This window comes from Prunus mume, linkage group LG1 (genome assembly GCF_029339155.1).
Source record: "Prunus mume cultivar Tortuosa linkage group LG1, ASM2933915v1, whole genome shotgun sequence".
NCBI classification, from domain to species: domain Eukaryota; kingdom Viridiplantae; phylum Streptophyta; class Magnoliopsida; order Rosales; family Rosaceae; genus Prunus; species Prunus mume.
Genome location: NC_142698.1, coordinates 11,320,148 through 11,332,529, shown reverse-complemented (window position 1 = coordinate 11,332,529; position 12,382 = coordinate 11,320,148). Strand labels below are relative to the sequence as shown.

Genomic DNA, 12,382 nt, shown 5'->3' with positions numbered 1-12,382 from the left:
CTTGGGGTTTTTTTTCCAATTTATACTCGGATTTTTCCAATTTTTTTTAAAAACAATATAAGCGCCCGGATATACTCTTATTTTTCTAAATTCTTTTAAAAGAAATAGTATTGCCTGGCAGCTACACGTTTTTCTCCTGTTTTAAAAAAATATATAGTATAGCTGCGCAACTATACTTGATTTTTTCCCTTTTTTTTTAAAAAAAGAAATAGTATAGCCGCACTAAAATTCAAGTTTTTTAAAAAGAAAATGTATAGTACTCATATTGAACATGTACGTACGTATTTTTCATGTTTAATACACCTAGTTTTGACAAAATTTTTAATAATGCACACAAAATTCATGTATTATACTAGGGGTGGCATTTTAGACCGAAAAATCGCAAAAATCAACCAACAATTTGCCGCAATGGAACCGCAATCTCGGGGAACCGAACCGCATTTGTGGTATGAAGAACCAAACCGCATTTGCGGTTGAGGTATTTGATTTTCAAAATTTGCAGTTGAGGTATTTGATTTTCAAAACTTGCGGTTACCGCAAACCGTGACTATATTTATAAATAATAAAAATTACATTTTGTATATAGCATTGGTGCTCAAACAACACAACGGGGTCCTTCAAATCCACTCACCACCACCAACACTTGAGTTTGTAACTTTAATTTGTAACATTGGTGCATTGCATTTTCCTTTTAGTTTGTAACTTTAATTAACTTTGAATTGAATTTTTCCTTTGGGTTGTAACTTTAATTCATTTTGCATTGCATTTTCCTTTTAATTTGTAACTTTAAAGGATTTGGAATTGGAATGTTTGAGAAGTTGAGGTTGTGAATGCTTGAGAAGTTTAACTTTAATTGGAATGTTTGGAATTGTAACTTTAATTTTCTTTAGGTTGTGAATGCTTAAGAAGTTGAGGAGGTTAAGAATTTATATATGCTTGAGAAGTTGAGATTGTGAATTTATATTTTTGGGTTAAAGTATGCTTGAAATCAAAAGGCTTCAAAAGAAGCATCAAAATTAGGCATAAAATGTGGAAGATTGGATTTTTATAACACAAAAAGAACTTACGGTTTTAAATCGCTAATTTACGGTAACCGACCGCTTTTTGCGATTTACTGCAATGCGGTTCGATTCGGTTTGAGGTTTCAAAAATCACCATACCGCAAATAGTCGGTCGGTTTGCGGTTTGGGCAAAAATTCGCGGTTACCGAACCGCAACCACTCCTATATTATACACATTATTGAATACAAATAATATATATTAAAATATTATATTGTGGCCAAACTTTTAAGTTGTACTTCGCCAAAATTTTGCCGAATAAAATACAGACGTATTTTACTTGTATAGCCGCGAGGCTATACCAAATTCCTAATAGTTTTTTTTCTCTTAATATATTAGGAATGCATTAACCTCTCAACCAAAAAAAAAACTAAAGATAATCAAAAGGATCAATGCTACGTACGGTGCAAACATTTATAATTAGTTATCCCTGAAACAAAAACATTCTTCATTTTTACAAAAAATGTATGATACGGGACCTATCAAATTCTTTTTATTTATTTTGAATATTAGTTTATTTTCTATTTTGGTGCAAGTTTTGTATATTAGTTTGATGGGTTATTGACCGAAATGATCCTCCAACTATTGCTTGAAATTCATTTTGGTCCACAAACTAAAATTTTCATTTTAATAGTCATTTAACTCTCCATTTAGTATCAAAACCGTTCTACTGTGAAAGTCTGTCAATTATTCCATGAAATCAAGAGGCAAAATTGTCTTTTTGAGCAAAACCATCTAACAAAATAAACAAACTAAAAAGAATATCTCCATCTCTCTCTACTCACCCCATCCCCAAATCAACCACCAGCTCCCTCCTCCCCCTCCCTCCCTCCCCCTCCCTCCACCTCTCTATTCTCTATGATTTCTCTACTCTCATTTGAAATAAAATAAAAAGTTTGATGGTGGTGGGAATGGGATTTGGCTATGGGGAGGGGCTGGGCAACCCAACTTTTTTTCCCCTCTTTCTTCGTCTTATTGGAGTTAGTTGTGGAAGATCAATCATAGTAATCCCAGTAATCCGAAGCTTTAGGGTAACTAGACCTAGAAGAGAGATTTTGTATGAGGCAAGGCCATTGAAAACCATAATGGATACCAAAATCAATTATGTGGATCCTTGTTGCTCTCTCAGCTACATTCATTATTGTCTTATTTGAGAAGAAATTTGATAGCTTCTTAAATGGACATGCGGCAAGATAAAGATGGTTAGCTTTCTCTCATCTTCAAAATCAGGATAGCCATGGGGGGTGGGTCGGGGAGGGAATAGAGCGCAGAGAGAAGAGAGATAAGAGAGAGAGAGAGAGAGAGAGAGAGAGAGAGAGAGAGAGAGAGAGAGAGAGAGAGAGAGAGAGAGACGGTTTTGCCCCCAATTTCACAAAACAATTGATAGACTTTGACGGTAGGACTTTTTTGATATTAAATGGAGAATTGGAGGACTATTGAAATGAAAAGTTTAGTTCATAAATAAAAAAAAACTTGAGCAATAGTTGGGGAATCATTTCAGTCAATAACCCCTCGTTTGATCATATTAGAAACTGGAGGCATGGAATATCTATTTTATAGATAGCTCATCACACTCTGTTTGGTTATCTAGTTGAGAAGAATTAAAAAACCTTCAGTACTCTTCTGTCTAACTAATAAGCCATTAGAAAAGTGTAAAAAATAAAAATAAAAATTCATTAGAAAAATTAGAAATCAGTATATACCTCTTGAAGAGGTTGAAAATTCTATGAAGAGGTTGTATATCAATCAAGTAAATCAGTAAAAAGAAAAATCATTTTATTTAAATTAATTCATATGGTCTTTGTGGGGCCCATTAAATTCAATGATATGCTTTTGAAACTAAAATAATTTTCCTTTAAATTTTTTTATTTAAAAAATTAGATTTAGAGTGAGGAGCTTATTTAAGGGTTCAATCCAACCATCAAACCGTTTAAAATGCTTAAGTTCATTGATTTCCTCAAATTAGTTTATGATGAAATTGAACAACTCAAATAAGCTCTTCACTTTAAATTCCTCATTATAGCCTTTTCAAAAACTTAAAAGGAGAAAACAATTCAAGTAAAATCCAATGAACATGAGCCGATCCTGAGATTCGAACATGGGCAAGCTACTTTTGAAACTAACTAGATGTGAGAGTTTTTGGCCCGAACCGGCCCGCTATTATTGGGTTCGTGCTACAGAACCGCTCCAAATATATGATCCCTTTGGAGTGAAGGAAGACTATGATTGCTGGATCGTCTGAATCGAACGGTACATATTTGAATTGCATATCGTCTGCTGGATGAATGCCGCGTGGTGGGTTCCAAGAATGTTGGACTCGGGGATCAGATATCATGTGCGTTGCTTAAGAGCTCACAACACGTTGATTGTATCAACACGCATTAATTTGTCTCTATGTCCAGGTTGGGTGGAACTTTTAAATTTTATGTAGATTTGTTTTGACTTTATAGAAATAAATTGAATACACAACATGAAATCAACACAAAAAATGTACCTAAAAAAATAATTTTTGAAGGTAAAATAATTGTTATACCATATATAATGTTCTTAAAAATAAATTATGATGATATAATAAACTATCAACTCAAAAAAAAAAAAAAAAGTTAAACTGTTTTTAAACAATTAATGAATTTAGAGTCTCAAATTTTAGGACTGCAGGATTGGAGAACAAAAATAAATAAAGTGGTAATAGATAAAATTAATATTGAAGAAGGGGAAAATCAAACCTACAGTCTTAGGTGCAGGCATTGCATTTTTTTAAAATTTTTTATTCAACTAAGAATATTTTATGGGTTTATGGAAATGTAACCAAACTTCCTTCACAACTTGTATATATACATATAAATGTGTGTGTGTGTGTGTTTTTTTTAATATTTTAAATTTTACAATAACCTTAGGGTTTTGTTTTTTAGTTTGTGGCTTCGACTCTAATGGGTCGAGTATGAAGGATAACAAACGGATATGGGGACGGATTAGAGGAATTTTTTGGGTATGATGTTTGGGGAGGGGCGGGGATGGTATTCTAATCCCCGACCTGAACTTGCCATGTATATATATATATATATATATATATTCTATAAATCTCTACCATTATTAAGTTGTGTGATGGTGGTGCTACATCTGTAATGATATCATATCTTGAACATGTAATTTTGACATGTATTAATTTCTTTAAATAGTCAACATTTTTAGTTAATAAAAATTGAATTGATACGTATGTTGTACTCATAGTGCTTTTTTCTCGTTCAACAAAGTAGTTTTTTTATTGATTTCGTAATGGGGTGGGTTGGGGAATACGTTCTCCACCAAAGATGGGGATGGGAATCTCCAATTTGATTATTACGGAATGGAGGATGGGAAAAAAATGTTTAACAAGGATGAGGATGGAAATAACTTACGCACCCTCAATTTGACCATTGCCATCCTCAAGTCCACCCTCTTATTACACTCAAGTTCAATTCCCAGGCACTTTAGATTTATTTAAAGTAGATTATCACATATATAATTGTTGGATGTAGACAGAATACCAATAAATAAAGCATATGGTGGTAGTTAAACATTAGAAACATGAAGCTGAAGATCGTCGGGCATTCTCACCCATTCAGAAATCTGAACCAGAGAAACAAGTACACGCATACACAATTACACATAGCTTTTCCTTTCCTGCACGAATCTCTCTGCAACGGCTTTTAGTTCATCCCCTTCTCACTTTCATAGGTACGACTCTATCTCTCTCCCTCTCTCCCTCTCTATATATCTCTGACGCAGTCTTAGGGTTTATAAACGACCGCCAATCGTTTGTTGAAAAACCCAAGTGCCCATTTCTGCTTGTTATGTATAATCTTACTTTTTTGCTTGTTTAGGACCATGCAGAACAAAGAAACTTGGCTCAACTATTGGTCTTAGTTAAGGTAAATGCTTCTCCTTTTCTCTCCAAATTGAACAGCGTAAGACGTAAGCTTTGCACACTTTTATCACCAACCAAATAGCGGGTGGAAAGTTTCAATCTAAATCAAAATTGGGTACTTGAGATTTTGTGTTCTTGATGGACCATCAATTGGCGAAAAAGGGTTTTGATTATGCCCGGAAAAGGAAGAAATTTCTCTTTGTAGCTGCTGCTTTAGGCTTCTCTGGTTATGGCGTGTACAGGGTTTATAACTTGCCTTCAGTATCTCAAAAAAGAAAAAGAATTTTAAAGCTTTTAGGAGCTTTAGTTTCTATAGCTGAAGTAGTTTCAGACTCTGCTGAGTCAATTGGAGTTGTCTCTAAGGATTTGAGGGACTTTCTGAAATCTGATTCTGACAAAATTCCAAATAGCTTAAAGCAAGTTTCCAAAATCACAAGGTCGGATGAGTTTTCAGAATCTGTGGTTAAGCTCACACAGGCTGTGACTTTGGGAGTTTTGCGGGGTTATCGATCGGAGGCAAGGAATGATGGGGACAATGGAATTTCTAGTAATTCAAGCTTTACAGACCAGGTTATGGATAAGCTTTTTACCACCGCCGGGTCTGGTTTTGTTTCAGTTGTTGTTGGAAGCTTTGCTAGGAATTTGGTATTAGCTTTCTATTCAGATGAGAAGTCTGGTGGAGGATCTAATTCAAACAATTCCCCAAGTATGGACCATTTTGTTTCGGAAACAAATTCTGTTCCAACATGGGTGGATGTGGTTTGTGACAAAAAGTGCAGAGACCTGATTGGTGATTGTATCCAGTTATTTGTAAGCACAGCTGTTGCTGTTTATCTTGACAAGACTGTGAATATCAACACCTATGATGATATCTTCTCTGGGATAACTAACCCCAAGCATGAAACAAAAGTGAGAGACATGTTGTCATCTGTATGTAATGGCGCGGTGGAAACTCTTATCAGAACATCTCACCAAGTGTTGGCAAATTCAACTTCAAAGGCCAATCCTTCAAATTTGAATTCGAGTTCTTATCTGGCAATTGATGAAAGCCAAACTCCAGCTCGAGACAAGGGCTTCAGCGAAAAGGCATTATCGATGCATTCAAAGGCAACAAATGTGGACGATGAGACAAAAGACAGTGGTTGGGTTGGAAAAGTGTCCTCTACTTTGGCAGTGCCAAGCAATAGGAGGTTTGTTCTTGATGTGACTGGGAGGGTTGCATCTGAAACTGTCAGATCATTCTTGGAGTTTTCGTCGGAGAAACTATTTGATGGGATGAAAGGATATGCTAATTCTGTTCGTGAGGAAACTGTGGACAAGGGTTTTGGGATAGTGAGATATGCTAATTCTGTTCGTGAGGAAACTGTGGACAAGGGTTTTGGGATAGTGAGATATGCTGCTGGAAAGTCCTCTGTTATTGCTACTGTATGGCTATCTTTGTGTTTACACATAATGGACAGCCCATGGGCTTTGGTGCCAGCTTAGCTTGTTAAGTATATTCTCATTTGACAAGTGCATATAGGCAAAAAATCGCGCTGCAACTGCTTGGATTGTGGATGCTTGTGTATATTTCACCCCAATCCGTAAATTTCATTAGGATTGATGGACTGATAAGAGAATGCTGCTTATGACTGGAGGAGATTTTATTGGTCCAACCTCGATGGCATGCTGGTCTTCATTGGTTGATGATGTTTGCGAGATCGAATGTTTTAGAATTTGTAAAGAAAGAAACTTGATTGTTCTTTAGGTCATGTGTTAAGATTAGCATACTTAAAGCTAGAATATTTAGCATTTCCATTATATGATTACAGCCATCTGTCAATATGGTTGTTTGCGCATCTGCACAGAGCACACACATGTCACTGTTTAATATCTTTTGCATTCTTTAGGAGTCACATGGCAGTTCATATATTAAGATGTTTTAGAGCTCTGCTACGGAAACCTGCCCACAGTTCCTCTCAATTTGCGGTTCTCATTTCTGCCGGACTGGCACAGCCGCCTCAAAGAGAAGAAGATGAAGTTCCACTGCAATTCACAGTGAATTTGTTGCAATCCATATACATTACAAAGAAGCAAAACATCTGTTCCGATTGTTTGCAAATACATTCATACATTTGATTCTAGTAGATTGGTACATATCCTGTTGTGTTAATCAAACATCAGTGAAAAGTTTTACTTTCTTTGTGGCCATAACATATACGTGTACTTGGGGTCCTTGCTCCCGCAACTTTGGTTCTAGGTGTACTTCAAAAGTTCATTGCAATCCGTGTGAAAATTCGTAGTGGAGATGACATAAATCAGTCTAAAAAGATAGGCCGTAGTTGTCTGCTGCATGGAAATTTGCTTGCTTTTATGTCGGGAAGGAACGGCCATTCCGTTGAGAGGTTATACTACAGAAAAGTCCAATATTCTATCCAGATTCTAATCCACACATGATGTCGAGAGATTATCTATTTTGGATGGTTTTGCCTCGTAGAAGATTGGACTTCCTTTTAGGATTTTGCATCGTCATTCTGAAAACAGAAAATACTGCATAGCTAGAATTCCAAAAATTATCCAACACCTAAAACAATCAAAGGTTTGCAAAAGTTGTAGTCATTGACCAAAATGGTCACACCCACTTGACCAGAAAGAAAAAAAATGGTCACTCACACCCCATCCATGACAAGAATTCGACCGTCGTCTACCTTTAATCTGAACTAAATGGAAAAAAAAGGAAAAAAATTATATATATTATATTTTTAGGCCGCGGGGGTGGGGGCGCGCCTTGTTATATAGAGTAGGGGTATACAATTCAGCAAATGCAGAGTAGTGAGTTCCTTCTTCAACTACGAATGTTTCAACAAACTATCGGGGATCCCAGGAATTCAAAAAACTAGCTGTTAGCAGTTGCCTTGATCCTAGTGTCTAAACGTGCGTAAATGAATTAATGAATGACCCGCATCCCTGCGCAAAACTCCTCTATGACGTCATCAAACTTGAGAAGATCAGTATATATTGGTTAACTTGAGCTTGCATCAGTCTCCTTTGCAGCTGCCTCTTCCTGCTGCTTCTTTTTCCAGTACTCATCAAGTGGGGGTCCAAATATTGCCTTGCCTGAAACAACTCCAATCCTGCAAAACCCCATATACAATTCTTTAGGTAGAATAAATGTCACTTAAAATCACATCACTCACATTGGAATTCAAAATTCCAAGTAGATTATATCAGGAATACAAGTTTATATAGCTGCCTGCAAGTTTGAGGGGACAATATTAAGGCGCACTTTGTCCAAAAAAAAAAAATATATCTTAAGGCACACTAACAGCATACCAAATATCAAGGCTCTTTGGAAGCTAGCATTAACGCAAGAAAAAAAAAGAAGAGGTAAACACAGCACTAAAACTTTGGTTAATCCGTTCTCAGCAGAAAATTCAGCCAAAATAAGTCACTATGCACTAGGGCTCTCTTTTTTCCACTGGACATTCATAGCAGAAGGTTGGCCACAATGTTTTAGCAATTAAACCAATGCTTCAGGATTTTCTCACTTGTATCTTATACCTTAAAATGCCACACATACACATCTTTACAAAGTTCCGGGAGACAATTTTTTGTGCAGATTCAGTGCTCCGGAGCTATTACCAGACAGGACTAACAATTGACGCAGGATATACGTTATTGTATTCTAAATTCTAATTATTTCATACATTTCAAAAATTCTATATTTTTCATGTATTTTTTATATGAAGTTTTATTCTTTTTCTGGTAAAATCTAAGTCATAAAGTTACCATACAAGTTGGGGTTGTTTTGACAAGGTAATTCTTCACAGTAAAGTTTTCTGAAGCCTATGGATGAATTAGACAAAATTTTATCCAATTGGAATGTAATGTAGCCTACCTTCATTTCTGTTCTGCGTCATTATACATAACCACTTCTGGCACAATCTTATTTTAGAAATGTGTTTCTTTCAATGATTCATTCGTTAACAACCAACTAGATGAAGATGTTAGATCACTTTCTCTAGACACGAGGACTGAAAAAACAGTAACAAGATCAATGAATTGGAGAAGATTAGCCATGGGATGTAATGCATTTAGAACAATAAGGAAATTTGGATAATAATTCGAATCGTGGGCATGCAGTGAATCTCAGTGCACAATACAGATTCCTCATTGCATAGATATGTAGTAAAAAAGAACAATATATGCTTTCTGGCAAAAATTGCAAATAAGATGCAAGTTGTGTTTAGTAATTCATTCGTTTGTATGCAAGTCACCACACTACATCAGTATCCTTCAAGATTTCCCAATTACTACCTCTTGTCATCCCTGTCTCAAGCACACAGTAATCTCACCAATCCAGTAAACAGATGGTAGAATGTAAACAAGGCCACCAAACTATGTGATTTATCGTCCAGTACTTCGAAAACAGAAATGATATACACAAACCCTCACAAGCATACACGCAGACAGAAGTACTTCTATTTTTCAAGAAAGTAAACTCACCAATTCAGTAAACAGATAGGAGAATGAAAAAAGGGCAAGACAGAAAATTTACAATAAGTAGACAACCAGACTTTTGCATAGGACCAAAAAGACAGATCCAGTTTGAATACTTAAACCTCCATGTACGGTTTAAAGTAACTCATGGTGTTAGCCTGTTAGGGTCCTGGCTATCAATTTGAGACCGTTTTAAGAGGCAGATTCTTATATCAACCCCTGGGTTCCAAATTCCCAATGTTATATATAAAGGAAAGGAAAAATGAGAAAAAGAAATGACAAAGGAAAAAACTTAAAGAAAAGAAGGATTGCTTGAAACAATCTTTGTCACTGTGAAGGATTCACTCATGATTCATGAACTAAGCCTAGCAGTCCTACAAGCGCAGCATTGAAAACCACATTCTGCTACGAAGGTCGTAAAGAAGCCATGTCTCATGTCCTAACTCATAATACAAACACCACATAAAGATCTATTTTCCTTTTTCATAGACTTTATCTGTGACAAGACAACTGAACATACCAAACTTCACATTGCCATTTTCCTGCCATTTTACATATCTAATTCACTGGAAATGGATGACAAAATTAACAATGACAGAACTTCAGTCATACAATACAGAAACCTAAGTAAATTACTTAATCTTCACATAGTCACACCCAAACAATTTTTAACCAAAACAAAACAAACAGTAGTTAACCAAAACCCAATACGAGAATGATTCTGCTAATTTTATAGTCAAGCAAATCAGATAGGAGAAAAGGAACCTAATAATGGGTAATTGAAAGTTGACTTATTTATCAACAAAACCATTAAACGTGTACCAAAAGACCAAATTAAAGCGTTCTTGGACTAACAGATAGTGCAGGACAGCCGATAAACACAGTATAACATAAAGGGTATGCCCGATTTTATAATTATCATACTTAAATTTATTTGTAAAGAAAGGGACTTACACGACTGCTCCAATTACCATAGGAAACGAGAGGAATCTGCTTCGACTAAACATTTTCAAATTTCAATACAACAGTTCTAGTTTTTGTTGCAATTTGTATGCCTTCCCAAATTCAGGGTTTTTCAGCTTCTTGCTCTTCGAGGGTTTTAGAAATGAAAAGATCCTATTTTCTGGATCGGTTTCTGCAATTTTTCGATTTCCACCCAGATGTGTTTTAAACTTAGGACTTCTAAATCATTTGCGGGCTGTATTTATTCTACTCTATATTCAATGCAGTTTAATACTAATACAAATAATAAAATGACGCTTTTAATTCAATCAAAAACCCGAGTTTAATGAAAAACTAGCCCCTTGGCATATTTTTATTTTTTATTTTATTTTTAGAATTAAGAAAAAAATAACATGGGTAGTTATGTTCTATAAAATATGATCTATTATCTGATTTTGTGTTTAATATAAAAAATATAAATTTACCATATTATCCTCACTAGCCCCTTGACACATGCTCACGCATGTGTCAACTGGTTTTATTTTTTATTTTTTATTTTATTTTTAGAATTAATAATAGATAACATTAGTAGTTATGTTTCATAAAAATATGACCTATTATCTGATTCTGTTTTTTTTATAAAATATGAAAAAATATTATGAATTATTCTCATTTAATTAATAATTTCAATTCTTAATGTTTGAATTAATCAAGGGCATTTTCTAGTATTTTGAATGTTTCATCATTCTCTGCCTTTTACTTTATATATATAGATATATCCAAAAATGACGATTTAAAAAAATAAAATAAAGAAAGGCAATATATTGCATTCATAATTTAGATTTAAAAGTGCCACCAACGTGGCCTAACCCAATGGAAAAGGGCATTGACTTGCAGACAGTATGTGTGTGAGAAACTTATTTTCATGAAGTTTAGACTATCGCTTACGCTATAAATAAAAGAACCGCTAGCCAATACAAATACAAACAACCACATGGGGTTAATAAAAACCCAAAAGTAGAATAACCACATAGGGTTAATTCAAATATGGAGGATGGATTCAACTGGCAACAACAAGTGCACAAGGTGTACCTCTACTCATAGCCACACAAGGTTAAAGAAATTCCGATATAAAAGCCACAAACGTGGAAAACTCAGACAAAGACCTCAATGCGCAAAACTACAACTGCAATTACAACCTTTAAAATTACCAGCTATAAGATTACTGTTAATAGCTCTTACCACCTCCACGAGTGAGCCCATCAAAAGAGAGACGTGGCCACGATATATCGTCTCCTGCGACGATCGCTTTTAGTACGATGCACCATAGACTAAGCAAGTGGTCAACTGTTTTTATGTCTACCGACCTCCAGGATATTCTATTCAACCAGAAACGCGTAGATGACTAGCAAAATGTAACACTCCGACTCCAAATTTAATTCATATTTTAATTTATTTAAGTGAATTTACAATTTACCCTTAGGGCATGGGTATTTTTGGACATTTTCTTATCTGGAGGGACTTTGGGACAACGAGTGATTTTGTTGCGTAGGTGGTACTGAGACGAATCCGTAGACATGCGGTAGGCTTGAACCGGAGTTGTAACGAAGATTTGGCGATCAAAATAAGTTTGGTGGCGAAATCGTAATTATTTCGAAAAGGATTAGAGGAAAAATCTGATTTTTCACATATATATATATATATATATATCTCTCTCTCCTGCAATGAAACCCCCTCCCGACATTTGTTTTCGCTGAATTTGATAAAGAAGAACTCCGCCGTCCGACCTCCAATTCCGTCGCCACTTGCAAAAGCTTCCTTTCTTCCTCCTCTACCCAGCCCACTTCTTTTCTCCGATCAAAACCCAAAGAAACGGCGGTGGCAACGACGTGAAGAATTAGCCAAAATCGCTAACGCCACCGGCGACGCTGCCACCGCAAGCTGCACCGCTACTTGGAACAGTAGCCCTCCTCTCCTTCTAGCTATTTCCTGGTT

At 35.6% G+C, this 12,382-nt stretch overlaps 1 long non-coding RNA gene and 1 pseudogene across 2 annotated transcripts; one reads left to right on the top strand and one right to left on the bottom strand.

Annotated features, from left to right (window-relative positions):
• The first annotated feature begins 4,620 nt into the window (after nt 1-4,620).
• Nucleotides 4,621-7,159, top strand: LOC103336246 (protein PHLOEM PROTEIN 2-LIKE A10 pseudogene; annotated as a pseudogene). Its single transcript, XR_016127417.1, has 2 exons — nt 4,621-4,776; nt 4,923-7,159. The product of XR_016127417.1 is annotated as a protein PHLOEM PROTEIN 2-LIKE A10 pseudogene (transcript).
• Nucleotides 7,160-7,672: 513 nt separating this feature from the next.
• Nucleotides 7,673-10,690, bottom strand: LOC148921019 (uncharacterized). The gene is made up of 2 exons (XR_016127421.1): nt 10,400-10,690; nt 7,673-8,079 (listed from the first exon to the last, which is right to left on the bottom strand). It is a non-coding gene; the product is annotated as an uncharacterized LOC148921019 (long non-coding RNA).
• Nucleotides 10,691-12,382: the final 1,692 nt, after the last annotated feature.